A 23699-nucleotide genomic window follows, 5' to 3' on the forward strand; every position below is an offset into this window, starting at 1 on the left:
GCATTAGCATATCTATCTTTGAACGGAACAGTGAGTGAGAGACAGGAGAGCTGAAATACTGTACACTGAGCAAAACACAACATGGAAATGTGGCGATAGCACCCTGGGATTTCCACTTGGCTCTTATAGCTTGAATGTTCTTTTACAAACCTCCCAGAGCACATTGATATTGTTTAGTGACATAAGCACATGGGTTTGCTCATTACAATACATGCACTGCGCTGATCTGTATGACTGGAATAACTTAAGCTCCTGTGCAATGATCAGTCACAGTATAAGAATACTAAGTTGTGTTCTGTTTTGAATCACATCTGCATCACAAATTATTATTATTGTTATTATTATTAGTAGTATTAGTATTATTATTATTATTATTATTTTTATTATTAATAATAATAATAATAATAATAACTCCAGTTAGTTGGCTTAAGCAGCATTTTCAGCATTTTTAGTTGGCTTAAGCAGCATTGGAAATGATTTCCAAGTTTTGAAGGAGCCTCTCAGATTTCATCACATTCAGATGAAGAAAACACTCCTTCACACTTTATCATGAGTCACCAGTTAAAGAAACTCCCACCGTGTAATTGTGAAGGAATGACTTAACATCAAATGTGGCAATTTGTTGCTCACAGTCTTGCAATTTATTGCCCGCACTGAACCTGTTGTTAGGCCCTAAATCACTGACCTTAAGTGTCACAAAGTCTGGGTTGATGAGCGTCACTGGTGACAATAAGCTTGGAGCGGGCCTGCCTCACAATAGCAGGGGGTGGATAGCACACACACACACACACACACACACACACACACACACACACACACACACACACACACACACACAAACCTCCGCCTCCCTGTTATTAAATTTGCCTGTTAATTTTCTCTAAGGGTTTGGTGTAATTAATGGACCAGTTTAGAATGGCCAGCGAGACCCAAGCCGCCGTAACTATCCGCGTCCCCGCGGTCACTCGTGAAGGGCCACTCCAGAGGCCCACCGGGGTCCCCCCAGCACAGGCGCCGGGCCCTGTCATTCACATGCCCACCCTGGGACCAGGACCTGTCCATCAGGAATGGAGTGATGGAGAGATGGGACAGTGTGCTCGGCTATGGCACTTTCCCCCTCAAGTGGCAGTGATTGTGCTCATTACTGCCCATTTACATTTCATCAGCAGGCAAGCTAGCCCCGCACCGTTAACGCCACTGACTCATTAGCGCGAGGGAGGGGGTGGGGTGGGGGTGCTGGGATGAGGTGTGCAAAGGCCTTGGGCATCCAAGATTTAAAATACACCGGAGGGAGGTTTCAGAGAAAAGAAAGAAAGAGAGGCAGCAAGAGAGAAACTCACTTGTGTGAGCGAGAGAGAGAGAGAGAGAGAGAGAGAGAGAGAGAAAGCTATTGTGCTTGTGTCTGATTAGATAAAACAGAGAGAGAAGGAGGAGGGATTTGAATCGATATGTAATAATGTCCAGTACTGTCTCTAGCCCTGCCCTTTCCTGGATGAGTTAACGCATGAGAGTCACTGTCGAGCATTGATTGGCTGCATTTACACACAAACAAATGATTTGTTAACTCTTTACGGTTCGTACCTTTTCTCCTCTTACACTTGCAAATAATTTAACTTATAGTGTTTCAGATTTCCATGGATTAAGTCCTTCTTGAGAAACATAGTGTGTGTGTGTATATATATATATATATATATATATATATATATATATATATATATATATATAGAGAGAGAGAGAGAGAGAGAGAGAGAGAGAGAGAGAGAGAGAGAGAGAGAGAGAGAGAGAGAGAGAGAGAGAGAGAGAGATGCATATAGATGCATTTAAAGTTTTAACCATACTGTTTAATGTAGCATCACACAAGTTAAATAAACAAGTCTCAAACAACTATAATTTATTCTACTAATTATACAATTGAACATTGTATATATAAAAGAATGCATGGACAGATGTTTTGAACATATACAAAATCCAGAATAAGGCACATTTGGCCATCACTTTGAACACATCTTACTGATTTTAATAATTATATTATCAGAAAAACTTACACAAATCATTAAAAAGTAGTTAAGAAACTTGTATTATTTTGTTTTGGTTTGGTGTTCAGTGTATGATCAGTCACTCCACAGACTCCTAAAAGCTGGAAAGCGGGAAAAGATGTGAGAAAGTTTCTTGTGCTTGTAAAAAAAATTGATGGTAGAGAAAAAAAGAGTAACAGTGGCTGAGGGAAGAGTAAGAAAGTGAGTGAGAAAAAGGTGAAAAAAAGAAGAAAACACATGATGGGATATGAGATTAAATACAGTATGTCTGCCCTCTTCTGGTCACCACCACCATCATCCACACTGACAGTCCCCTCTGGAGGGGGGGGGGGGGGGGGACCACAGGGTGGGAGGTGGAGAGGATGGATGCAAAAAGAGGATGAGACAATAACAAATGGGAGACATATGAGAGCTGATTGTAAAGACTTGCAGGACTTGTAACCCCCTTTGCGGCCTTAAAAGGAGTTATAGTACATTTAACGTAAAAAGCCAGTAAGGAACTTTCCAACATTGTTTGTTATTCTGCATATTTCCCATCATAACAATTAAAATTGTTTGTGTGTTGCTTATTATCCTATTCCCTTGTCATACCCATGAGGAAATTGTAATTTCATATTGTGTATCTCATTTACCGTTAATATTAATCCAATATCATACAAAATGGCATTTCCAAGTGTCTAAAAAAACTCCATGATATTCAAAATGTAATTAAACAGAGCTGCCATATCCTGCTAGTTTCATGATTATTAAACCAATGGCTTGATTATGGAGGGGAAAAAAAATAACAAAATGGAAATGGTTTTCCACTGTCTCTTGACTGACAGCATTGTTTTTAATCTCATTAGCGACAGGAAATTGACTGCAAATGATGAGTACACATTCCTAATATTACTAATTTACTTTAGCTCGGTGGGTGTTTTTCTAACACCTGGCATTTATTTGGCAGCCATAATTGCCATGGCTGCAACAAACAGCAACAAACTGGATGAGTTTGTGACTTCATGCATGTGTACATGCAGGAGAGAATTGCTAATACACACACTTGGATTTAAGCGGGCGAGTGTGTGTGTGTGTGTGTGTGTGTGTGTGTGTGTGTGTGTGTGTGTGTGTGTGTGTGTGTGTGTGTGTGTGTGTGTGTGTGTGTGTGTGTGTGTGTGTGTGTGTGTGTGTGTGTGTGTGTGTGCGCGCATTTTGTATGCTTCTCTAGGGGCCCACCTCTGCCTCCAGGTGCTGTTGGGGCAGGTGTGTAGCCAACAGGCACGAGTGATGGCTAGTTATCCAACTCAGAGGTGAGAGGTTTAGTCTTAGAAGAGCTAGTTAGTGGTACACAGGATTAAGCTCTTTATGTCAATAGCAGATGACTCTTTATTCTGTGCTGGATCCCGTATGTTTAACAAAAAAAAAAAAAAAATCTAAAATTGGTCCCACTGAGGTGCACACATTTTGTGGTTGTATCTGGGCCTTGGGCAACTATTCAAGGCAATGAACTGAAGAGGGGAAATTTTGTCAACAATTATAATAATGCATCTTACTTACACACACACACACACACACACACACAATTTTGACTTCACAAACTTATTAAATTCATCATGAGACAAAGAAAATACCTGTTACAGTGATTGCATCATTTTAAAAGATTTTTTTTTTATTTTTAAGTCACTAGTCTCTTCCTAGGCATTTTACCCCAGGGCTTAAAAAATAGATAAATAAACACAGGCTGCATGTTGCAAATTGATTCTGAAAATATACACAATATATCTACTAAAGGTCCCAACACCCACCCTGTAACCTATTGAGGCTTCTCATCTTAAAAAAAAATCCCTAATCGGTTATACAGCCAGCAATTAAGAGATTCCTAAATGTAAAAGGGAAAACAATGTAATTGTATAGGGAAGTGGTGTTTTGGAGACAGAGTAGTTTCTGACTAATAATAGTGGTGAACTAGACAGGCTGACTGCAAAAGCACTTCAACTCCTGCATGAACTTGCTTTATTGTTTTCATTCATGCCAGTTTCATTGTAATGTCTTTTTGGCCTGTGTAAAAGAGATGTCAAACCCGTAGTGACATATGGGTAAATAAAGATTAAATATGAACGGAAAAGTGAAAATATTGATCTGGTACAGAGTTTATTTCTGACAGTGCAGTTTTATGTTTGATGTGATAGCGAGCGGCTGTGCCAGGGAGTACCAGCGGGTCTGTGTTTGTGTTGGTCTATGGTTTACTATGTTTTTGATACTGTGCCAGTGTCTGTGTGTGTTTAAGTGTGCCAGTGAAGGAGTGCATCCACCTGCTGTTCGGCCTGTGTGTGTGTGTGTGTGTGTGTGTGTGTGTGTGTGTGTGTGTGTGTGTGTGTGTGTGTGTGTGTGTGTGTGTACTGTACATGTCTGGCTGATTGTACATGTGCCTGCTCGCCTTTGTGCTTGTCTCTTTGTGTGTGTGTGTGTGTGTGTGTGTGTGTGTGTGTGTGTGTGTGTGTGTGTGTGTGTGTGTGTGTGTGTGTGTGTGTGTGTGTGTGTGTGTGTGTGTGTGTATTCCCCTGGGCTTTCAGGGTAAGCCTTCGTGGCCTTGTGCGCCTCATCAGACTCTGTGTCTGGGGGCATGACTGTAGGGTGGGCCTTCACCACGGGGACCCTGGGACCGGTGGGGGACAATCGCTGCTGCCTCATAGCTGGAAGGAATGAGAAAAAAAAGAATTAAAAAAAAGAGCAGGGATTTTGTTTGCTCCCCCATTTTTGCTCTCCTTTTACTCCTCTCATCCCTTGTTCCTAATCCCGCCTCACTCGCCTGTAGGATCTGCAAGGTCTTTCACAAGGTATCGCCTTTCGCAAGACCGGGTGTTGTGTATGTGTGTCTTATTATATGTGTGTTTTTTTCCTTCTGTCAACACTTCCTCATCTGCCTGGTCACATGATCTGGGTCTGTCACACAGCAGGACAGTTTTTTTTTTTCTTTCCGGAAGAAAAAGACCCCCGGAAAGATAAACCTTATCCTCCAAAAGCCGACCAAACACAGTATCCCCACATTAATCATTCAAGTACTCACTGAGAGGATAATTTTAGCATCTAATCCATCACAATTGCTTCTAAGTGCTTTCTCAAAGCTGAATTTATTAACTGGATTACTAAATCCTCGCCTGCAAAATCAGTTATATTATGTGTCAATTGGACATGGCAACCATTTTGAAATTATGGCACATACAATCAACAAAAAACAATGTTTTGTTTACTCATTTCTATTTTTTTTTTGTATTTATTATCATCACCTCAGCCAATTAAAAACGATATGAGTAGATCATCAATGTTCACAAAATTGATTCAATGTTTTGGCTCACAATGACATTAAATGCTGCCCTGCTCAAATCCATTTGCCATATTCTCCAATTGATCCTATTCACTAATGCTTTTGCTGTGGTTTATAAACAAACAATCTACCGGCGGTTGTTCTTAGTCTCTGCCATTGCAAATGGCTGTTGTTGCTAATGATGTTATATGCAAAAAATGCAATAAGGCAGGTTAATCAGGCCAGCATGATTTTCTATTAGCTTTGTTTACTCAGTTCTCGCAGACTTCGGGTGCTGGGTTTCATCGTAATAACAAAGGATCGGACTCAGTGCTTTGACACTTCTTGGTGAGACCCACAGTCAAAGAAAAACAAAAAAAAGGTTAAGAAAAATCCATTGCCTTATGCAGAATATCCATATCTATATAACAACTTAAGTTTATGACACAACTGCTGAGGGTGTCAAAATTCACTCTCACGCCATAATCTCATTTAATGATCTGTCCTCCGTGTGTCTTTCCAGCCTTTTGTTTTCCGCTGGCATGAGTTGTTGCTCTTTGGCTTTTGGAAATAGTTTCTAAAAGTAACACAAGTACAAAGCATTGCTCTCTGACAGGTGACAGATTCAACTGCAAGCTCATCATCAGGTCTTCTCTGTGCCCCACCCCGCTGCCTTCACAATGGATTCCAAATCTCAACCGGTGACTTCACCGAGATTGGATTACCTGCTCTCCTCCTTCAATGAGAAAGAAAAGCAGATTTCACCTTTGACCTCCTGGCTTCTCTTGACAGGTGACAGGCCACCTCCGCAGTGGGAAAAGTTTCTGCACCCTGCTGTGTTCCTTTGACAACAAACAAACTCTTTACCTGCTGAATGAATTAACAATGATGAGGAAAATGCCCTTTGGTTGCTCATTTCCGTCTTCATGTTTTGCTTCCTGAAGCTTGGAGTTTTGGAATATATATTGAAAAACACATGGACACAAGAGAACAAGTATAAGCCACAAGAAAGTCAAGCCTTTGCTTTTAAGCCTGGTTTAAACACTATGAGACCAGTCTCTACCTAATGTCATTACCTCTGCAGTTTTCCACTGAGTGACGCAGCAGGAGCCACTGCGTGGTGTGTTTTGTCAGCCGGAGACGGAGGAGAGCCGTGTGCGTGTGCGTGTGTGTGTGCGTATGCATGTGTGTGCGTGCGTGCGTGTGTGCTGGAGGGGGCTGAGACCGGGGCCAGTGAGATGGAAAAACTCAAAAGACAAAAGGGTGTGTGTCATGCCAAAGCGGGACGACCGCTCATCTGCTTTGGGATGGAAGAGAAGAGACAGCATGGATGGAGACAGGAGAGGATAGACAGAGGGAGAGAGGGAGAGAGGGAGAGAGCGAGAGGGGTGGATGATCAAAAAGGATAGCAGCCATACTGATAAGGCCTCTGACTGGATGGACGCTCTCTCCATCCAGTTTGTTCTCATCAATGTCAATCCATCTCTGACAGACACAACGAGGCAAGCAGGAGATGGATGCCTCGCGCTCATACACTCCTGCTCCACCAAAGCCTGTGAGCATCACCTCAATGTTAACAAAAGCTCAAAATAGCTAACATGCTGGTGGGTTCCTTGTTTTTAGTGCAATCATTTATGTGGTCAACGACTGGAGATTGGCTGTCTCTCTCGATTCCAAAATCCTGCATTGTTGGCAGATCTTTTTTCCTAAAAAAATAAAATGCACCTGTTTACTTACTGCAACTACATGTGAACTCTGAGCGTGTCAGTGACGATAACAGCAACTGTTTCTATTCAGGGAGGATGGCAGTAACCAGATCCAACTCTATTGGGATGACACAAGACGGTATCACGTTTCTGTGCTTCACCTGATCCTTCGATCTATTTCAATGGGGACTCGGTCTGGAAATCCCCGTCACAGATCTCACACGGTGTCACTGACACCTGCAGCCTCGTCCTTTCACAAAGTGAAAGCTGTGATTAAGGGTTCGGAGTAAAAGCTTGTGTGCTGCTCATCACAAACTGGTATAATGACACACTTAAAAGGCTAATGTGGCTATTCAATCCATTGTATTTGGGTGGGAGTGTTTAATAGTATAAATAGTTAATTGCCGTATAGAGCAATAACATGAATAAAAAAAATAAATAAATGATAACTCTTCTTTCAGATCCCTTCAGGCATGTATTTAAATCAACTATTCTAACTTGAGTTTGTGTGTTACACTACACTTTGTGTCTGTGTAAGCCAGCATGTCACTTGAGGTTCTTCTCCTAATGTGATTTACATCATAAGAGAAGATTGAATGATTTATACATGTGTACAATTATATTGCTATATGGTACAAATCTTAAGGCCTGTAAATTAATTCCAAACTTTTTGCAGAATTTGAAACTGAATTTTTCAGCTCAACAACTGTGCTTATCTCAATGTTTCCCTTTTATATATATATGTATATATATGTTTGCACAATTACAAGATGGCAGCCATGTGCATGCTTGTGTGATCGTGTGCTACTTTGGTGTTCATCTACAGCTGGTAAATGGATTACCATATATGTTTGTGTGTGATGTTGTTTGCCATGCATTAGTTACAAAACTGCCTTTTCAGGTGAAAAAAGCACACCCAGGTATTTATTTTGTTTAATAAAAAGTACAAAAGTATGATATGAATCATGACAATATAGTTTGTATATACTGTAAAAAGAAATCTGCATATATTGGAAATTGTGTGCACTACAAATGTTGCACTTCCAACATGCTGACTCACTAATGTATCTTATCTTATAGTATCAACCCAAAATACTTGGATTCAGGCTGTTTAATTCCAACGGCTTTTCAAGAGGAGATTTCTCAGTTCTGATAGACACCATCAATGAAGTGTGCTCCCATAATAAAGTGCTGTTTAACATTAGCCATTCATAGCTTCAAGTGGGAAGCAATAATATCCCACGGGTCGCTTTCACTCTTAAACCACAATAATGGCACTTTCATTTAACCCCTTAATATATGTTAATCCAAGAATGTCAATGGGTTCTCTTAACACTCATGCACAGACCGTTGGGGGCCGAAAGGCCAGAGCGGAGTGAGCTGAGCAGGCAGACAAAGGCCGGGCTTGAAAGACGGCCCTGATATTTGATTTAATAAGAGAGCTCTCCTTAAAACAAAGGCACATTGTTGGTTCTTGGCTCTCTTGTTATATGTTTGGTGTGTGCTTGATGGAGAGCGTGTGAGGGTTAGGGAGAAAAAGGGGGGGGGGGGTTGTCACGTTGTGCTAAACGGATGATTTTGTCTGTGCAATGTGAATTTTATCTGCCCACTTGCTGGCCCTCTGTTTGTCTCATTTCTTGTGGCTAGGATGCTAGTTTTGGAGACTCCTCGCCTCAAACGGCCAGCTGAAGGGTTTAAAGACAGGATGGGGAGAGGCAAAGTGATGAATATTTAGGGTCCATTGAAATGAAAATCTCAGCAGCCCCTGGAGACCAGGGCTCAGAAGTCATTGCCGAAGGGATCTCCATCTGCTTTGGCATAGCTTCTTCTCCCCTTATCTATCTATCTATCTATCTATCTATCTATCTATCTATCTATCTATCTATCTATCTATCGATCTATCGATCTATCGATCGCTCGATCTATCTATGTGCGTGCATGTGTTAGTACACAGGTTTATGTGCTTGTAGTTACAAACTTAAAATGATGCTGTGCATACCTGCATGCATAACTAAGCATGTGTGTGTGTGTGTGTGTGTGTGTGTGTGTGTGTGTGTGTGTGTGTGTGTGTGTGTGTGTGTGTGTGTGTTTATTGTACTGTATGTCTCATAGAGGCCTGAATGGTGCCTAGTTTTGACAGAGGCAGCCCACAAATCAGGAGTAAATCAGGACCTGAGGGCATGCCGGCTTCACTGAGGGGGAAGTGAGACATATTCACTGAGACCAAATCAGCTTCAATCTGGCCTCAGAGAGCCCTGTACAACACTGACCCACAACCAACATCCAACCCACTCACAAACATGGGTTTTCTGTATGTCCACTTTGGCTTTGTAATTGCATCTGGAGATGCTTAAAGCTCAGCGGAGGATATACAGGAAGTTTATGATTTAACCTCGTCCAATGTATTTCTTCAGAGAAATATGTATTTTGTTTTTCAGTAAGAACATGTGCTACTTTCTCAAAATACGTGAACGATACTGACACTGATAGACAGTGAGATGAACACTAAACTAAAACTGGCTCATGAAATATCTGTCATCTCAAAAAAAATAAATGGTTCACCCAGACATGATGAAATGACAAGAAAACAGACCACATAAGAGGCTTTACATTTTCTGTTTCTTCTACATCTCTTTCAATTCCTAAACACCTGCAATAATACCTGCGTTCTCTGTACAGTGTGGAGGTGTTTGTAAGAGCAGAGCGGTTGCTTTAGCCTGATATCTTTGTTTCTCCTCTCTTAAAACCATGGCACAGTTTACATGTTGACAGACTTGATACATGGAGGCCTAGCGATTGAGTTGTAAAGGATACATTTTGCTTTCAAAGGCAAATGGAGGGATAAATGGGTATGGGGGGACAGTATTGTACGGCGAAGTACTTGTTTGACGGCCAACTTAACAGGTTCTGCAGCTCCCATCCAGCTGCTTTTGAGATTTCTTGGCGCCAAAGTATCAACGTAACACATCAAAACAATAGTAGCATAGAAGTCCATTCATTCACTTTGAAGCTAAAAAGATAGAAAAAAAAAGTATTTGCTTTCGAAGATCTCATCACAGGCTTAGTTTTTCATGAAATGAAATAGAAACTGTGTGTAAGAGACAATGTGAGGTATGTTGAGGTATTAGCAGTATTTGGATGTAGGCCTGTTCTGGTTGTATTTCAAAAGAAGCTCCATGAAATGTAGCTTCTTTGGGTTAATAAACAGTTGGAGTAAGTAAAGTTATAACTCAGATATAATGTCTTTCAGGAATAAATCCCTATATCTGTACACATATTCTGAACTGAGTTGTCACTGTAAATATATCATTGCAATAGGAGGGAGATGTGAGAGCAGGCGCAGAATCCCCAGTATAATGTTCTCTATTTAGAACTTCACAAAGGGCCACAATGCAGTCATGTCCTACTCTGGGGTCACTTGGAGCTGTACCTGGTGATGTGTGGTCTTTTCTACATTATAGACCTTGTTAATCATGCATGCACCGTGATCTTCGTACAAATTAGTGACAATGAAGCTTATCTTATACCAGCCATTGTCATTATTGCTAGTCGCCTAAGTGATTGGTGGATGAAATATTATCCACCGAAAGAGAAGTTTGGGTGATGCATATTTACAATTAAGTCCCCATTGTTTCCAAATGCACTCTGCATAACATACAGTTCTGTAACATTCAATGAAGGGACTTATTTATCTGTCCGGCCCTCAGTCCAGCTAGTACAGAGATGTATCACCAATCTGATACCAAAAAGCATAGCGTAACACCTGATGTGGCAGTTCCTTGTTTCATTTGGGTTGTCAGTGTTTTGTTTTTTTCTGGGTTTTTTTTCTCCCAGGAGCCAGAGGGCACGTGGCAAATACGTAGGGCCTTGCATTTGTCTAATACCTCTCTGCCAGACACAGGCTGTCCCAGGCCACTGCCACTCCACAACCAATCTGTGTCATCACCACCACATTCACCCGCTTTCCTGACAACGTGTTACACCCCCCTCAATCTGTCCTCCATCGCCTTCTACTGCCTTTCGTATCCTTGCCTTCCTTGCCTTTCTCAACCCACCCCCAACACTTTCTCTTTTCACGGCCAGTCCACATCTTTCATCCTCGCCCTGCTTAAAATCTTTGTTATTCACTCTCTCCAATTCACAATTTTATTCACTCATGAAACTCTCTTCAACCTCCCTCATCCTGCACTCATTACTCTGCCTTTTCACTAATGCTTTTGCTATACTCTCTCTCTCTCTCTCTCTCTCTCTCACACACTCTCTCTCTCTCTTTCCTACTGTAACCAACCCATTCTGCAGTGCTCTCCTCACATCAGAAAGTGTTGGATTTTGACATCTGCCTGCAGGAGCAGTGACCCATGAAGTAATTAGAGAAGGAATCTCGCCTTCTCTCCCTCCCTCCCCTCCCTTCCCTCCATCTTTCCGCTCTCTGTCTGCTCTGAGCCGAGGATCATATAAAAAGCTGGTTATGTTTACTCCCTGATCCATCTAATTTCTGTAACGAGGGCCGAGCCGGCCTCATCTCCTTACCGCGCCACGCTTAAGCCAAGGCGTTGGGCTGGAGAGGCGCTCCGGGCCCCCGCAGGGCACGGCAGAGCTTCAACCGCACCGCTCAGCCATGGAGACGAGACTGGGACCTAACCGGATTAACTCCCAACCAGCACAGGTGGAAGGACCCTGCTTCAAACACACAAACACACACACACACACACACACACACACGCTTACCCACAGATGCATACATGTGCACACATAGCAGGATGCAACTTTACGCTATTTAATGTATCATCAAAAAAAGTGCTGGGATGAGACATACGTGTTATTATATGTATGTGTGTGTGTGTGTGTGTGTGTGTGTGTGTGTGTGTGTGTGTGTGTGTGTGTGTGTGTGTGTGTGTGTGTGTGTGTGTGTGTGTGTGTGTGTGTGTGTGTGTGTGTGTGTGTGTGTGTGTGCCTGCGTGCGTGCGTGCGTGTGCAGGCAGCAGAGGAAATAAATAAAGTTAAAAAAAATAAAAAAAACTTCAGCTGCTGCAATATGAGATGAGAGAACACAATTATGAATTGCTCCGGAGCTTACGGCCACTCTGATGATAACTCTCAAGTGCTGTGATATCAAATTGCCAGAGCATAGAAATCAACCATCCCACCCACAACTGAAAATATTTGCCCCTGGATTGCAAATGTAATATTTAGGGTAAGGGTTGATGTATAATGCAACAAAGTAACGTCTGAAGGCCATTCCAAGACATGACAGGCTCAGATGTCAAATGATTTGCTGGGCATCATTAGAATGTTTTTCCATGTCCTAATTTCTAGATTATTCATTTAGAAAAGGTCTTGAGGGATTTTACTGGGTACATTGAGTCACAGTTGCTGGTAAACACAGTTCAGAAAGCCTGTTTTGTCAGTGTGTTGTACTATATGAGTTGTTTGTCATTCCAGTCAACAATATTGCTGGTAAATCTAGTAAGATACATGTGTTCTTTTTCAAAGCCTTTCATGCTATTTCTATGTTATTCACTATACTAGCTTATCCAACTTAGAGAGCTTATCGCAATAGACAATCGGTAAATGCGATGTATATTCTGGACACATTCACACCTACAGGTGATTGAAGGACATCAATTTCTTCTGCTCTGACCGACCATCTCGCCTTAAACATCTACTCACCCTTCCCAACAATACTACAAACATGTTTAGAGGCCACTAACCGCCAGAGTGTCTATAAGTATCTCCACAGATTGTCATTATGAGGTTACAAGGTGTTCTGTTTCTTCCTGCTGTGATCCAGACACAGTTTATGAAGCACTGGCAAAGTTTGCATGAAGCAGAGTCTCAGCCTGTCTGATCCTGTGCCCAACCCCCTGACAGCTTCGGGCCAAAGACACTGGCCAGAGCACGGCCACTCTAACCCAATTGGATCATCAATTACTACTGATTATCCTAAAAGTAGCATCTGTCCCAGGAAGCATTTAACCAATATATTATCCAATGTGACATACGGCCACAAAATTAACCGTCATATGTCAATGTGGTTTAATAGGGTTATTGGATTTTTGACATGTTCAAAAGATCATGACTTGGCTTAATGGAATGGCAGAAAAATCCAACAGGGCACCTGGCCGCTGCACTGATGTACGTCTGGTTTCTGTTCATTCCAGGATAAGCGTAAGCAGAAAAGTGTCACATGACAAATTAAAATGATAGGTAAAACAATAGTCTGTCTTTACTGTAGTTAATGCAGTTACTGGCAATGTCGTTGGGGATAAAGGAAGCCTTCCTGAAATGACAAAACTTGTCGTGCTAAATTGTTAGAGTGTATTTACCTCGTAAAGCAGGAAGCTGGGAGGATACCCAGGAGAGATGATGTCAGTCAATCCATGGAGTTGATAAAACAATCTGTCAATCGGGTTTTTGTGTGCACTTTCAAGCATGTGCTAGCGTACAGTGTGTGTGTGTGTGTGTGTGTGTGTGTGTGTGTGTGTGTGTGTGTGTGTGTGTGTGTGTGTGTGTGTGTGTGTGTGTGTGTGTGTGTGTGTGTGTGTGTGTGTGTGTGTGTGTGTGTGTGTGTGTGTGTGTGTGTGTGCATGCGTGCGTGCAGCTGAGTATTTGTGTTGGTAAAACAATCCGTCACTGTTTTGACAGCCATGTCACACGCCGGGAATCAGTCTCGGGGGATCCTGCGATGAGAACGACTGATTACCCCTCTATGCATGATTCCTATATTTAACCCCGGCAACCAAGACTTACGTGTGGCATGCATGACTTGCTTTGCAGGAAAAGCTGTTTTGCAGCAGGTGCGCGGCATTGTGTGGGGCATGAAAAAAGTTTTCAGGGTGACACAAAGCACAGGAGTGCTTCAATGGATTTCTTTGCCATCTGTCTATCATTAAGATGAGCTATTTGGAATGTGAATTGGCGCTCCGTCACAGAACAATGAGTAAGTCACTCAATCAAACTGAATTTTGACGTTATTGTAAGACATGCATTTGTTCATTTGGTTTCACGCATATGAAGTTTGATTAGAGAGATTAGAAATATACTAATCTTCTATATATGTTCACACTTCGTAGTCATGTTGCTTTTCAGAGCCAGTCTTTTGCTGTTAACTAATGTACAGTTCTGGTGCTTCTATTGGAGGTCAAGTGCCTTGCTCAAGGGTATCTCTTTAGCAACGGCTCAGGAAAAGGAAACATTTCTTAACCTACAAGTTGGGAAACCCATAATGGGTCAGAGGTAGGGCTGTAATCCATCCCCTGGTGACAAGACCTGTGGTAAGTTTTCTTGAGACTTGGACCCAAGATAAGGATAAATTTCTCAAATTTCATCTGTGGCCTGAAAACAAGCCTGATGTAGAGTATTAATGGTTCAGAAGGGGATGCACGCAGTAATATAAACCCTATGTGCTACAAAAAGAAGAGAAAAAAAACCTGGTGGTTTTCTCTTCTGTGTGTTAATGGCTGTGGCAGGGTGACATAACATAACTCTTGATTTATAAGGCTATTTGAAATGCCATCGCTCGCGGGGCTGTACCCATAGAGCAGGCAGGGAGGATCGCTGACAGCTCACTGACTACAGGATGGTGAGACCGAAACGCCTGGTGTGTCTGTCTGTCGAGCTCTCCCGTCTTATCTCTCCGTCTACCATCTTTTTGTTCTGTCTTATCTGTTTTGTACAGTCTTCGGCTTCGTCTGTCATCTTTCTCCCCTCCTTGCTTTCTATGCATCTTGCTTTCATCCGTTGAGGAGTCAAAGGGTCATGGCATCATTGGACTTTTACAACTCAAACAGTTACTCCTCGGTGACTGTTAAGTTCAAAGGACACACTGTTCTGCGAACCTTTGCACCAGGTGGAAGCCTATCCTTTTTTGTTGCAAATGAATCCAAAGCTAGTCATGGAAAAACATATGTGGGCAACTTAATCGATATTCATTCCTCCACCTTAACCTTTCACATTATCTTCTCACCCATCAGCTCCAGGGCTTTTTTTTTTTATTTTGTTATAAGTAATGCTGAAATTAGGATGATTGAATGTGACAAGTTCACATAAGCAGTTTGGGTGTTGTTAGCAAAACATGCACAGGAATGGCTGAAATGAGGGTGGGGCGCGGGTGTAGGTTGGAGTCAAGAGCTAGGGGAGTGTGTGCAGGTATGAGAGTAATGCATTTAGAGGCGCACACCTGCTCAGCCCCCAGGACTAAAATTTGGTGGAGACGAGATTGAAAGTAATCCTTTAAGAGCGTTTTAATGCACCTTAATTTTCAAAGAGTTAGTATGACAGGATGGGAGAAGGTAATGTGTACAGGTGTTAGTCTGTCATCTGAGCTGTGCATCAATATGCATGAATATATCGAGAACGAGCAATGATTAAAGTACAGACAGGGGACTTTTAAAGGTCAACACGTGAGAAGTGGCACCCTCTGCAGTAGCGAAGACTAAAGCCAAGGTGGGGTCACTGATTGTCAGGGGCATGATTAGATGTATATGATACCTGTTTGTTCACATGTTCACGTTACAAAAGACATTTTGGAAAGTGACTGCTGTAATGCGATCACAAGAAAAGAGCAGGGAAGACAATGCAGAGCACAAGCAGGTTTGACTCAGTGGGAACTTAAAGCACAGCATCGGTGGGGGAATTCCTGAATGAAAACAAATCTGTGCAGTTAAACAGGCTTAGGTGTTTGTCTGTAAGTGATTTTTAAGAATGCGGCCACTGTACAATTGCACTGGTGAAAGGGAAGCAAGATGATGCATAAAAACAGACACAAAATAAAGGAAAGCAGATAGCAGTATCACAACATCAGGACTGTGGCCTTTGATGGAAAACCACCACAGCACCTAAAGTAATACTGTTGCAATGAAGCTCAAGTTTTGACAAAACACCACAGTCAGCTTGGGTTGATGATCTGTGGTGTCAAGGAATTTATACCTAAAATCTCACCAAATTCAGTTGCCATGCTGTGTCTTTTATAGAAATAGCTTAACAACATGCTTTTGTCATTATATTGAAGGTAATGTATTCATTATTAATGATTGTCAGGTTCCATATCTGAGCCATGCAAACAGCAGAGATGGCGTTTTATTTTTTCATGATCAGTGGTATTAACTCAGTTGCATTCATTGTTTGACATTCCTTTTTTTATTTTAAAACAATGCTATTTTGTTTGTTTTTATTTGACTGAGTAAGCCATATAGCACTCTTTATGTAGAATATATTGAACTCATCTGATTATGGCCCACTGCAGTACTATGTGACCCTGAATAGGAATTAGTAGTTAAAGATGTGTGTTTTCAATGCTTAGGTTAGAATTAAGGTTAGTAAACTATTTGAATACAGCAGTTGTTTGCAAGTCAGCACATTCAGAGAAAAAATTGTAATCATAACAAATGTGGTATTTCAGATAAAAAAAATTTCAAAATGTGATTTCTGATAAAATATTTGTTGCATGATGTTTTGTTTTGTTTTGTTTTTTTCTTTTAATATAAATACAGTATAACACCCAGGAAGAGCATTGTTAACTGCATTGGTTTGTCCTGAACAAACCCTGAGAAAAGGGCTTCAGCTAAAGCCTTTTGTTAAGTATCAAGCTGTAGAAACAGAGACAACATTGCCTGTAACAGTGACTCATGTCGTCTGCCATTTGTGTGGTTAGACTAAATGCTCTGACCCCATCATCAGTCACCAGCAGCCCACAGATAGGCTCTCGTTTTACCGTCTGAGAAATTTACCACCATATTCAAAGCTGGTGAAAGACTACACTACAGTAACCAAAACCATGAAACAAAATACAGCAATGTCATTAGTAAAGGGATACACTGTATGTGTGGCATATACTGCTTTTTAAAGGTCTAATGCTATTAGCTTTCGGCAAAGCAGAATCTTTCTATTATTCTTATTAAAACTGGGAGCTACAGTCTGTTGAAAAGAAATCCTCATACAACAAACATTGTAAAGGATTCCAAATCATGGTGTTTTACCAAAGATTCTGTCAGCGGATTAGGTGAAGGCATGTAAATAAAACACATCTTGAATAAATGAGGTAAGTATGGTACGCCATGAGTCATCACTGTCTGGGAGGTCATGTTTCAGTCGGATTAGCAGTCACCCTGTGAATGTCTTTTTCCTGGTGATTACCCGATTTAGCTCTTGACCCTCCTGACTTCATGAAATATACATAATCTTCCCGTACGAACTTGAACTTAACATAATTAAATCACCCTTTCAGTGTGTGAGTGCGCCTTTGAAGAAACACAACAATCCCCCTGCCGGACTAATAGGATCCTAAATATTGTCAACTGACTACTCGGTTTGTGGCCCTCCCGACTTGTCTCATATCCATACACCACCCCCTTTCTCTTCAAACACACGGCCCTGTTATCACCCTTGCTTCCTTTTCCCTTCTTCCCACTCCCTCTTTTTTTTCAAAGCATGAGAACGGGGCCGGAGCGATTAAGGAATCCTAGCTCTGGCTAATCACCCTGGACTGGAGCACTTCCGCTGCACTGATTACCGAGGAAACCATTAAGGAGAAGAAAGTGGCTGGATCTTTCATCCTGGTCGGCCGGGCTCAGGGGAGGTCAGAGAGGGGTGTGTTAGATAGGCCATTTACCCTTCCTGTTCTTATTATTCCAGCATTTCCTCTATCTGGACTCACCACGACTGCAGCGAGCGGACTTTGGGCCCGTCATACCCTCCCTCCCAAAGGGCCATAATCATTGCCATACTGGTATCCTGGACTTACTGGAACGCATGCAAGGCGCAATGTTGATTCACAGCCACACTCACACACACACACACACGAATGCACATATGAACCCTTCATCACCCGCCCCTCCCCACTCTCACACTGTCACTCACACAGTGCTCGTACCTTGGGATTATATCAGCGCGTCCTCTACCTCGCTCCCCCATCAATACCAGGTTTAGTTGAGCAGCACTGACCCTCAGAGAAACATGGCGCACACAAATATGCAAGTAATGCCCTTTTTGCTCTCATTTTACAGCCACCTCTCAAAAAAAAGGACATAAATAAATAAATAAAACTAGTGTATTTGCACGTACCAGGGCTTCATGGGCACTGTCACAGATGGTGCTAATGGCGTGTGCCCCAGCAGAGGCAGCGCTCCCATTCGCGCTAGACTTGTGACATATGCTCAGTTGTAGGGCCATCAGCGAAGCACAGCAGCCCCCAGTGTCCGAGAGGCACCCCAGTAACCCCTCTGCCACGGTGACACAATGACAGAGACAGAGCCTAAACAAACAGCGAGCTCAGCTCTGCCCCTTCTCTATCCTCATTGTGTTTCAATCTGTTTCTTCCTCAGTCTCCCCCTCCCACTGTCTGCTTCTGTCTCTCCTTGTTACTTCTCCCTCCCTTATGTTGTTCATCCCTCCTCTGCCTTTTCCCCTAATGTCCCCACTGAGCCTGACTTGATGGATGACCCTTTGCTTTAGCGATTAGGGTCCCCGTGGGGGCCCCTTCTCCCCTCTGTAGGAATCTAGTATGGCGAAGTGACAGAGCAAGTTCAGGCCGCCGCCTGCCTCTGAGTGTAAGCATGCACATAGCGGATATCAGGGAGATCTGTATAGAAGGGTGACAGGACGTATCAGCGCAGCGGAGTCTCATGGTCAGTAATAGGAGCACTAGCTTGTCGCTACATCCTGTAACTTCTCCCTCCACCCAACCCAGTTGTTCAATTCTGTTGCGGCGGCACTCGGAAGATTAGACCAGATGTATTCCAATGTTCTGATTTTATTCCTCCTCCAGGTCTTGCAGATGTTTATCTGGTTTATCTGCTGGATAGTAATATAAAAGGAGAGCTTAAAAACATAAAATCACAATTAAGAGATTATTACTTTTGGTGCCCAGTTACACAATATCCTGTGACATTCTTAGAAATATCTATACATTTCAATGCAGTATATTCTTACAGTATCCCAAGACGACACCAATTCAGTGACACGTCAACAAAAAGCCCCAGAATCGGGGAATTCCTCGAACATGAGGGCAACCCAAAAGATCATCGGCTGTCATTATCTCTGTAACCCAACCTCCTCAATATTACTGTAACTCCACACTGATGCACCATGGGTATGAATAAACCTCCGGAGACTTTTTGTACTCTATGGTCATACCACACAGGTCTTTTGTATGGCTGCATTCCTTCAAATAGTTGTAAAAATGCTAAAAGGTAGCTGTAGACAAATTACCAAATTACATCTGAGCCCCTGGGGACAACAATCTGGAATCAGTCGAAAGTGTTGGAGTAAAAACACTGTGTCATGTTTCGGTAACCAAGAAGATGTAACCATAGACCTCTTTTGTCCAAGATAAAGCAGAGAGCCAGTGGTCTCACCATTTGTTTCGAGGGGATGTTTAGCTGATGAGCTCATGCAGAGATTCACTTTTCCATGTTAATGGATTACCCATATGATGGATGCAATGGTTTTATCTCGACAAAATTAGAAAGACATGGATATGCTAATGCATAGCAAGCACAGTGAAAACTTTGGAAGGAAATTATTATCATTGATAACTCTCCATTTGCTCTCAGTGGTCTAAATCATTTATTGCTAGTTGTACAATTTGAAAAAGCCATGCTTTGCATTTTAGACAGAAAAAATGTGGTAATCAACATCAACGAGCAAATATATGACATTTGGAAATCAATGAATTTCACAGGCAAAATGTAGAATTAATGGATTTGTGCATATGAGCATTTAAAGACTGAACAAAATGTATTTTTTATTATTGAGAGATACTGTGCAAACAAAGTATTTAATTGTAAGCCTCTTTATGAAAAATCGGTAATTGTACTGTTCCTACCTGCTTACTGACAGACATTATTCTTTCTTAAAAGTTGATGTTTCTTTAATATGAATTATGACAACACAAAAAAATTAAACTAAATAAAAAAAGGGCTATCATTGGTATCATTCTTGATACCAATGAATACAACAAATTGCTCAGTATACCTGTCCTTTACAATTTCACCTTCCCTGCACTGATTTGATGTTAATGCCACTATGCTAACAATAAAGCTTTCACTGTTGCATCACTGATCAGCTCTCAGGTTCCAGTGTTATGTTCCTATAACAGCGTGATCTTCAGTGAATAAATCAAAACAAATATTACTTTTGTGATATACTTTGCAAAGGTCATCGCATGCATAGGCTGGACTGAACTGAACGATGGTGACCTGTTTCATCCCGCTGGCCATTTGTTTGAGCTTCTTGCTTTCGTGACAGTGGAGACAAAGGAGCTTCTTATGAACACCAAAAAAATAACAAACACAATATGTGTTTAATTACTTTTTCAAAATGGGCTCTGTGAGTAAGCGCCCTTCTAAAAAGGAAAATGATCCACATTCAGGTTATTTCCATAAACAAATCAGAAATTTAAAAAGATACAAATGCCATTCAGTTGAGATGGTTAAAATAGCTTGAGTCCTTGTTGTCTTTTTAATCTTTGTAAAACAAAGAGTCATGCAATGTTGTGGCTCATTGTTTACAAGCGTGACAGATTAAAATTCCAGATCTGAGTAAAATTAATGGAAAGATTAAAAAAAAAAGAGGAGAGGAGGAAAATCTAAATTCTGCTGGCAGTCTATCAAAAAAAAAAAAAAAGAACATCCCTGGTGGTCTTCAGCGGTCATCATCTTCTTTCTTAACCATAATGGACACCATGTGAAGAACCCCCTGGTTCTACAGACAAAGCAGTGAGATCAATGAGAAAGAGGAAAGAAGAGGTAGAATATTTATGTTTCTCAAAGAACTCACATCCGGAGATAATCTTTAGTATCCTTAGATAATCTTTAGTAGCTTATATGGACCGGCTGAGCTGTAATTAATGGCAGGAAAGCGAATGGCATGGTGACCCAGGGATGTTTGTCCTATCAAAGTATTCAAAGTATAGCCTGTTCATGACCACAAGCTGGAGCCACGCACATTTTCTGCTCCTGATTTAACATTTGTACAGTTCCCCAAGAGTCATACCAGAAGACAGAGGGAAGAGTTCTTTAAAATATATTGTACGAACTGTTTCGTTTTATTTTCAATCTCATACTGTCTTCTGCCATATTCATGTTTCATAAGTAAGCATGGTTAATTTCTGAGTCATCATAATGGCAGAACTAAGGATTTTGTTTTATCAAACTCTAAGATGCATCAAAAGATGAAACGGTGACATCAAAGATGAAAACAATACACTCATGAATAACCACAAATTCAACCATTGCTGGTTGAATGCAACTGTGCAGGTGGGTCTAAAAGAGGGAATGGCTTGTGTTCAGGTTATCACGGTCTTTGATGTGTTTGGGAAGAGAGTATCAGGGCAGCAATGGGAAAAGATGGTCTCTCAGAGGGCCGGTGGCTGTTTCCTTCAGGGATGTGAGAGGAGCTAAATGTCATGCTCAGGCAAAGAAGATTGAACTTTCATTTTGCGTGTGTTTTGCAAGTGATCAACTGAGATTCATATAATAAGTGGCATTACATGCAAACAGCAATATGCAAACGAGGATGTAGAGTGTTAGAAAAAAAATGAATCTGATTACGAAGGGGAAAAAAAAGTTAATTGCAATATCAGAGATGATCTTTCACATTGTCAAATGAGGTACAACACAGAAACGAATGTTAAAGTTGGTATACAAAAGTTGTGGCAAGCCACGGAGTTCAAAATGTTTTATTTATTTGTTAACCATTACATCACCATGATATTTCAATACATACAAACAAATCACCAATTTGCATCAAATGCATGTTTTTGGACCCACACATCCATATGGGGGACTTGTAAACAACTTATTTGAACCAGGGACATTTTCACTACGGGGCAAAAGTACTAAAATAAAGTACTAAAATAAGCCGAAGCTCAGTAATTTAGTGTTTTCAGTTGTGCCACAAAATGTATGTATACATTGACCAGACATGTACCGTCAGAATATCTCCAGTGTGAATGTATGTTGATCCCATGTCTGTGAGATGTGTGGGAACTCCTTCTCTGCAGCTCCCTGTCATGCTGGCTCCAGTGTCTGCTCCTGTCATTTTTCATCATGCCGCCGACGCTGATGCAAAGGGGGGAGAGGACGAGTGTGTTTGTGTGAAAAGCACACCTGGCAGAAAAGGAGCCATACAACCCAACCTCCCCCTGCACAAGCCGACCTCAAACCCCCTCTTGCCCCCCCCCCCCAACCAGACCCCGAGGGGCGAGATGGAGCAGTGTCTGGGCTGATGATGTCACTCTTGGCAACCTGAACTTTTAAAGTTCAGAGCAGTGAACTACAGTAACTTCCCTACTTTGTTTAGAGCGTAGGCAGGCTCTGGTATACGCATGCAAATTCTTTCTGCACACAGGTCAGGTATTGTATACAACGTGTGATTGGGTACTTTCATCATTGGCTTTGTCATCAAAATCAGATAATTGCAACGCTAAGGGATGTTTTTCGCAGCGCTCACCTTTTAAAAGGGCTTCTTTTCTTAATTTACTTGAATGGTTGGACTGATGAGAGGAGTTCTGTGGAAAGTATGGAAGCAAACAAAGCTTAATGCAGGCCAGGAAGGAAAATCATGTTCAGTCGTGGGGAGTAAGATATTGAGAGTGAAACCTGCAAGTCTTGCCAAATCTCTCTCTAAGAAGCAATACGGGGTAAATTATCAAACTGTTGAGGAATACTTTGACTTCATCAAAGTGTTAAAGGTAATAAATGTTTGTATTTTACAAAACTTTGGGGGGGGGGGGGGATCTAAAAGCATTGGCAAAGACAACTGCACTTAATTAGTTCAAGATATTCCAAAGAAGATACTTTATGTGGTTTACATGTATACTCTGAATATGTAAACACAGACGATGTGGACAAACAGCAATGTAAAATATGTAAAAGATGCTTCATGGGGCAGGGTTATTTTTTTTTAGGCCTTATTCGGCAGAGCTGAGTGAAAACACACAAGGGAAGACAGCAGCGCGCACGTCACAGCAGTCAGCCTGGATGAAAAGACTTGTCTCTCTTTCCTCAGTCAAGTCGTCTCACTGTGCAGTCATGCTGCAGAAGTTTACAGATTTTAAAAGTCTTGACATTGTCCCATCAATTACAGGACACTGATGTCACAGGCCTCTCTGAGGTTCCCTGAATACTTTCAATATATGCAGTCCAAGTCAGAGCAGTCAAAACACATTCTGAGTCTGTCTTTGACATCCTGGCTTTTTTTTTTTTTTTTCATATAAGTGTCAGTAGCTCTGCAAGTCATGGATGTATCGACGTGTGTGTGTGTGTGTGTGTGTGTGTGTGTGTGTGTGTGTGTGTGTGTGTGTGTGTGTGTGTGTGTGTGTGTGTGTGTGTGTGTGTGTTTGCGCATGAAGGCACGTGTAACCGGTGTGGTTTTCCTTCTCTGCGTTGTGATTTTTGTTCAAAGAAGAGAACAGCACACATGAGCATGAAACAACACTAACAAGTTATTTTAGTGAAATACACCAGTTATTTGTGACAATCTGTTACACACGCACAAAGCAGATTGAACGTGCATGTGCGTGCGTGCAGTGATGAACACTCCCTTCTTGATGTCAGATAAAAGCATAAAATGTGGTATGGAGCAACAAAAATGGGCGTCTCCTTCACCAGTTACAGCTTTGGTTATCTGATCGATACCATGCAATTACAAAGATTTATGTCGTTCAACATTCCA

General features: G+C 41.7%; 1 protein-coding gene across 1 annotated transcript in view; it reads left to right on the forward strand.

Moving 5' to 3' along the window:
* ofcc1 (orofacial cleft 1 candidate 1) overlaps positions 1–23699 on the forward strand; it is a gene marked incomplete at both ends in the record, with an annotated part of 174284 nt that overhangs the window by 108454 nt on the left and 42131 nt on the right. The gene's annotated exons all lie outside the window — the stretch shown is intronic.

This window comes from Blennius ocellaris (genome assembly GCF_963422515.1).
Source record: "Blennius ocellaris genome assembly, chromosome: 19".
In the NCBI taxonomy this organism is placed as follows: domain Eukaryota; kingdom Metazoa; phylum Chordata; class Actinopteri; order Blenniiformes; family Blenniidae; genus Blennius; species Blennius ocellaris.